Source organism: Cynoglossus semilaevis, chromosome 2 (genome assembly GCF_000523025.1).
Source record: "Cynoglossus semilaevis isolate Cse_v1.0 chromosome 2, Cse_v1.0, whole genome shotgun sequence".
In the NCBI taxonomy this organism is placed as follows: domain Eukaryota; kingdom Metazoa; phylum Chordata; class Actinopteri; order Pleuronectiformes; family Cynoglossidae; genus Cynoglossus; species Cynoglossus semilaevis.
Window position 1 is genome coordinate 12,640,968 of NC_024308.1, and position 6,000 is coordinate 12,646,967.

Consider the following 6,000-nt stretch of genomic DNA (forward strand, 5'->3'; position numbering starts at 1 on the left):
CAGTTTCGGAGCACAGAGAGCTTACCTGCGTCCATCTCCGTGGAGAAAATAAATCCGTATCCTGAGGAGATTTAATGCCGGCGCTCCTTTCAGCGCCTTTTCTCTTCTTTTTTTTTTCCTTCTCTCTTCAGAAGTGACAGAACAATTCCTCAATAAAGCCCGTGAAATAATTCCCCCCTCCAAGTCAGTGGATGACTGAGCCTGGAGGGAGGCGTGCAGTCGCTGGGGTCAGCCACAGGTGGAGGCTTCCTCAGCCCCGCAGCAGCAGCAGCAGCAGCAGCAGCAGCAGCAGCAGCAGCAGCAGCAGCGATTGATCCAAACACAGATGAGCTCCTTGTGGTTTTCAGAGAGCGCCGATCCGAGTTGCAGAGCTCTCTCCTGAGAGGGAAGTGCAGAGAAGAGCCCGCAACCCTGTGAGCGCCGGGCCGGCCGAGCAGCAGCCAATGTCTCTGTGCATGATGTCAGAGGTGTAGGGTTTCAGCTGGAGGCTGAGGGGAGGAGGGTGGGAGGAGGAAGGGGGTGCAGCGCTGCTTTGGTGTGGGAGGCAGAGGGGTTTGACCCAGCACAGGTAAGGTAGGACTGGCTCCGCCCCTCACCCCTCCAGAGAGCAGGGGGTGGGGACGTCTTTGTCTGCTCAGGAACACACCACCTGGACAATGAGAAAAGGGTGAGAGAAAGGGAACACCACGGCGGTGACTTCAGCCCGATGGTCTCCACAAACCAAAAAAAAAAAAAAATCTCAGCCGAGGTCGACGAGGTCAAACATCTTCCTTGGACAAGCAGAGGAGAACTTTTTGGCTCCCCCTTCTGGGAGTGATTGTACACTAACACGGCATTTTGTTGCACTGCAACAAGTGAATACTCCTGAATGAAGAGAAATAAAAAACAGTGACTTTCTTGTCTCGCCCCCTCCTGCCCCCTCCTGTCTTCCAGAGGTAAAGTTACATCAGTAGTAGTCCTCTTTGTCTTCACCGTCCTGGTCTTTGTTTAAGAACTCAATCCTTTATCTGGACATCAGCTTTAAACAGACCTAAACAAAGCCTCTTCTTTTAACCCACTGTGAACTGCTGCCCTACATACACACACAGTGGTGACCAGGTCCACTGTGTCTGGACATGGTTTTTTTTTTGTATGACTCTGTTTGAATTTATTTGACACAGTGCCATTATTATTATTATTATTAATTTTCAAGTTTCAATAAATGACCTTAATTGTAGGTTTTAATCTTTTATGACGATGTCCAACATCAGTTGGTGGAAATCCATTCTTTTATGTCCAACATCAGTTGGTGGAAATCCAAACGTACTTCCTGTCTCCAGTCATTGTCCTTCCTCATAGTACGAGGAACAAACCCATCCAAGGCGGTCAGGTTAAATGTCAGACTGCAGTCTTGTCTTTTTTTTTTGTTTGTTTCTTTGTTTCCAACACCTCTGAAGTGCTCTGGCGCCCCAGGAAGAACTACTAAGCTAGCTTTGAAAACCAAAACTCTGGTCTAACAGAATGTCCAGCATTGTCCCACTCCAACAAGATCATGATTTGATAGTGGGCTGAGCGTAGTACGTACACCGAAATGCATCCATTGGCTTCAATGTTGGAAAAAAAAAATTCAGGCCCTGCCCCCCGAGGGTCTGGGAGCTTGGACAAATACATCAGGGGAAAAACGAAAAAAAGAAGAATTACTCATTGCTCTGAAAGAGACAAAGACTGGAGAAACATCACAATAGGTCGTCACAGCTGTGAAGATGGGGCGGAGCCTGGAGATATAGATAGATACAGATGGTGCACGGTGGTGACCCTCCAACACTGTTTCACATGTTTATGATTTAGACGTCAGCTTTTCACTTCTTATTCTCAACTTCAAGCAGAATTCAGATGTTTCTATGAATTTCTGATGACATCATCATCATCAGTCAAAGCAGTTGTTGGAGACATGTTGGGTTGGTACATCTATCACAGCAGTCTGTGGACGCAGCTCTGTAAACAGTCCATTATCTCAGAACAAGATAAGAGAACAATCAGGCAGAAGACAGCGTTCCAGACCTGTCATCACTGACACCAGAGAGATTAAAGTGAAGGTTCTTCTCTTTGTTTCTATCTTTCTTTTCGTTCTTTCAACAATGAGACACATATAAAGATGTCAGAAAGGGAGTAGAACATGAAAGGAGAAGCTGGATGTTTGACTCCTCTCTCACCTCCACACACAACAACAGAGACAGAGACAGAAGCAAAGATCTGTTAAAGCCTCAGCTTCCACTCGCCTGGAGTTAAAAAAATATATACAATTAAAATCCCAGGGATTTTGGTTAAACAACGTGGAACGTGACATGGAGCGCTAAGAAAACTAAAGAAGATTTAGCAAAGAATCCTCAATATAGTCTTCAATATACAGGGGCGGGTCCGGATAAAGTACAGACAGATACAAATTAAAAAACTGAACCATGATTGTTTCAGGCAATTGTCACAATCTCATGTTGCACCTCAGCCCCACAGTTGGAACTGAATAATTCATGATGTTTGGTTTAGTCAGAAAATGTATTTCAGGTCAAACACCTCGTTAGAAAAAGAAAGAAAACCTCACACTGTTTCCCTAAAATCATCTCCGTCCTCATCATAAAAGCTCTCGTTAGGATTCCAAACAGCACTTTGAACTTTAATTATCCTGCCAGTGACCGCTTTGATATCTGGAATTCAAACCCCTCCAGTCCACTCAGGTGCTTTGCTGACATTTATAGAGCGCAGCCCCATTTCAAACATTACTTTCTAAAACTAACACAACAAATATAAAGCTGAACTCTGGGATCCTGACATTTGCGCCACAAAGGACATCTTTTAGCAGCTCTTTAAAGATGCCAGGTCCAGTAGGAAGTAAAACAGCTGAGAACACACAGTTGATTTCCGACACCAAAAACAGCCGCGTGCAGGGGACGCATTAGCAGTTCCTTTTTGGCAGGTTAATGGCCAGTGCTTACGGAGAAAGTGATCTGTAAATGCTCCCATTACCTGAGAAGGTAAGTGCAGCAGCATTTTAGGATTCACAGTCACTTTAGACTGCAGTGAAAAATCAAATTAAAGTGAAAGAACACAAAAATTGACCCACTGGCTAAAAACGGAATATAGTTTTCAGACTTTAAAAAACCAGTGTGATTTAGGAATGAGCAGAACTTGTCTTCTGTCCAACCATTTAATTTTTTTATCTGATTATTCTCCAAACATCAGTCCATTAAATCAAAAAGACAGGTACGGATCGTCAATGAAATACCCGTAGTCACTCACTAAATATAAGACAAGGAAAGGATGAGAGTAATCTCAGACACTTACCGTACAAGTGTCTTCTTGATTGACAGGTGTCACAGCCTTTCACATTTGATTGTTCCTGAAGGATTTCCGCTGACACCGTCTTCCTGTAGAAGAGAAAAAAAAGAAAAAGAAAAACAGGTTAAAAAATTAACTAAAACGTGTGGGACGGTCGTGTCAGTCTGTGAACAGAACAGGAAAACTGCTTTTACACTGGTTAACATCTGACATGTAATTCAATTTAAATATCTCCAAAAATTTGTTTTTTGTTTGATTCTACAATTTATTAAAGAGTCAACATGTACGAGGGAGAACAGGATGTGTTCCATATCAAGCAGTAATACCATGGACTTTGTGGTACTGTGTGTACCACAGAGAACAGTAAAATATCCTGCTAATTATTTCAGTTTTATTTTTTTACCTTTGCTGAGTTTGTTCTCAACAGTATGACAGCAGAAACTCCCACGTCTCACCGCGACTGTGAGCTATGCTGTGAAGTCTCTTTACAGCAACATTCTCAGTTAGACTTGTTAGGTTTGGAGTGGAGCAGCAGCTCAGAGCAGTTACTCACTCAGACAGTAGGAGGAGTCGAAGAAAAACATCCAAGAAAAAGGTGAAAACATCCAAACCAACAGAACCGCCATGATCCAAAACCAGAACATTCTTCCAACTGAGTCAAGCTGAACAGACACCAGGTGGAGGTGAGACAGGTGGGACTAATGGGACACAGGTGAGACTAATGGGAAGAACCACAGCGGGCGGGAGTGATCACAGGAGGCATGAAGCGGAGCAGAGTTCAAAATAAATCAGGAAACACATGAAGATGATGAAGAAGAACCACAGCAGTGACCTGTCACACCTGTTACTGTTGTGATTCAAAGTTGACAAAATGTTTCAGCTTCTATAGCCACACGTCAACATTCAAGGTTCCAGACTCTTTATTGTCCCTTCAGCCCATGTTAGATATGAGGAAGCCCCAAATACAGATACACACAATAGAAATAAGTTCAAATCTGTACAATCGAAATGACCCAGCAATTACAACCACTGAGGTAACACGGAATGGGCGTGATATTTTATTAAATATTTATTATATTTTGTTACTTCATGTTGATTTAGATAAGTACCAGTCACTGATTTAGATTCAGTTCCATATGCAGATACAGGCTGATGGTCTGCCTGCTGGGCGCTGCTGCCTGACTCTGCTCCGCGTGTCACTGGTGATGACAACTGACCTCAAGGGTGATTTTTCTTTTGTCATGGCCAAGGGGTTGGGATTGGGGCTAGTTCTGTAATGGCGTCATCCAGTTCCTAATAAGGGTCAACACCAGGGGTCACTGACTATATTTGTCAGAAATGTTCTGGACAGACAAGTTGAACAACAATGAGTTGAATTTGGCCTTTAATCTGTTTTTCCTGATGATTTTCCTCCTGAGGTTCAGACTCCTCTCTGGTCTGGCCCAGATGGTCCATAGAATGTGTTTAAAAAAACAGTGTACATTCAGGCGGTTGACTCACCCTGACCCAATGTTTTTATCAGTTTAGAGTTAATTAACCAGCTGGTTAACATTATTTATCTGTAACTGATCCAAGGACAAACAAGAAGAAACAACAGCGTAAATAAAGTTGTGATATCTCTGAACAACAAAGAACAGCTCTTATCTCTGCTGTGGCTGTGTGTGTGTGTGTGTGTGTGTGTGTTTATCTATTTAAAGGTAACATCACAGAGCACATTTTCTAAAGCCTGCCAGCTCATGTTTCTCAAAAACATTTATCATTTCAGAAAAAACTGGACGGCTGTAATTTCTCGGGGTCGGAGGGAACATCAAACGGACGGTGGTTTCCCCTCAGAAAGTCACACACACCTGTTAGAGGAAACCGTCTGGAATTTCTTCCCTTTCATTCACTCAGAAAAAGACCCGTTAGCATCTGTGATGGTTGACGTGACCTGACTGTCAAAGAGCGCCCCCCACCACCACCACCACTACACTGCAATACTTCTACAGTACGTCTGCTGTGAATACTGTTAGTACTGTTAAACACGGTGTCTTGCTCAGAGCACCTCAGTGGCTTGTGGACTCAAACCTGAAACCTACAGGTCCCAAGTCCGCTTCCTTAACCACTAAGCCACCACTGCCCAGTAAAAATTCAACCACGAAGGGACTCGAACCCTCAATCTTCTGATTCGAAGTCAGACGCCTTATCCATTAGGCCACGCGGTCACAGTGCAACAATGGACTTACAAAGTACAATACCAAGGCTAGTGCACTACAATTCAGCTGCTAAAACTACAGTATATTTGTGTATTCAGGAGTACTTATGTACCACTTAAGTCCTGTATTTGGGTAGAATAGACACAGCGATGTATTCTACCTAAAGGTCAAGGACGGCCGTGATAGGACAAGGTCGACATCCTGATGATTATACAGAATAAAGAAGAGTGGAGATGGAACGGCTGCCTTCATGGACACATCCATCCATCTGTCCGTCCAACGGTCCATCCATCATCCATCCATCCTGACTCCTCCTCTCTATGCTCCTCCTCCTCTACCTGCCTCCCTCCATTGCTCCTGTCATAATTACTACAGCTGCTCAGGTCAGCCAACAATCAGAACATGTCACTGAGTCTAATAAGCTGTTGCACAGGCAACACGCTCCATTTTTCTTCCGTCGTTTCCTTCTGTCTTAATGGCGTCTCATTCAGAC

The 6,000-nt window shown here is 43.8% G+C and overlaps 1 protein-coding gene and 1 non-coding gene across 11 annotated transcripts in view; both read right to left on the reverse strand.

Moving 5' to 3' along the window:
* The window catches only part of ptprfa (protein tyrosine phosphatase receptor type Fa), a 200,737-nt gene that overhangs the window by 156,289 nt on the left and 38,448 nt on the right, over positions 1-6,000 (reverse strand). For 4 of the 10 annotated variants that reach the window (XM_025054292.1, XM_025054291.1, XM_025054290.1 and 1 more), the window contains exons 1-3: positions 3,716-4,030; positions 3,319-3,401; positions 26-649 (exon numbers count right to left, since the gene is read on the reverse strand). The gene's annotated coding sequence lies outside the window, so the exon portion shown is untranslated. Of the gene's footprint in view, positions 1-25; positions 650-3,318; positions 3,402-3,715; positions 4,031-6,000 lie in introns of those variants that run through there. The other 6 variants (XM_025054285.1, XM_025054284.1, XM_025054283.1 and 3 more) reach the window with 5 other exon arrangements.
* trnar-ucg (transfer RNA arginine (anticodon UCG)) lies at positions 5,444-5,516 on the reverse strand. Its single transcript has one exon. It is a non-coding gene; the product is annotated as a tRNA-Arg (tRNA).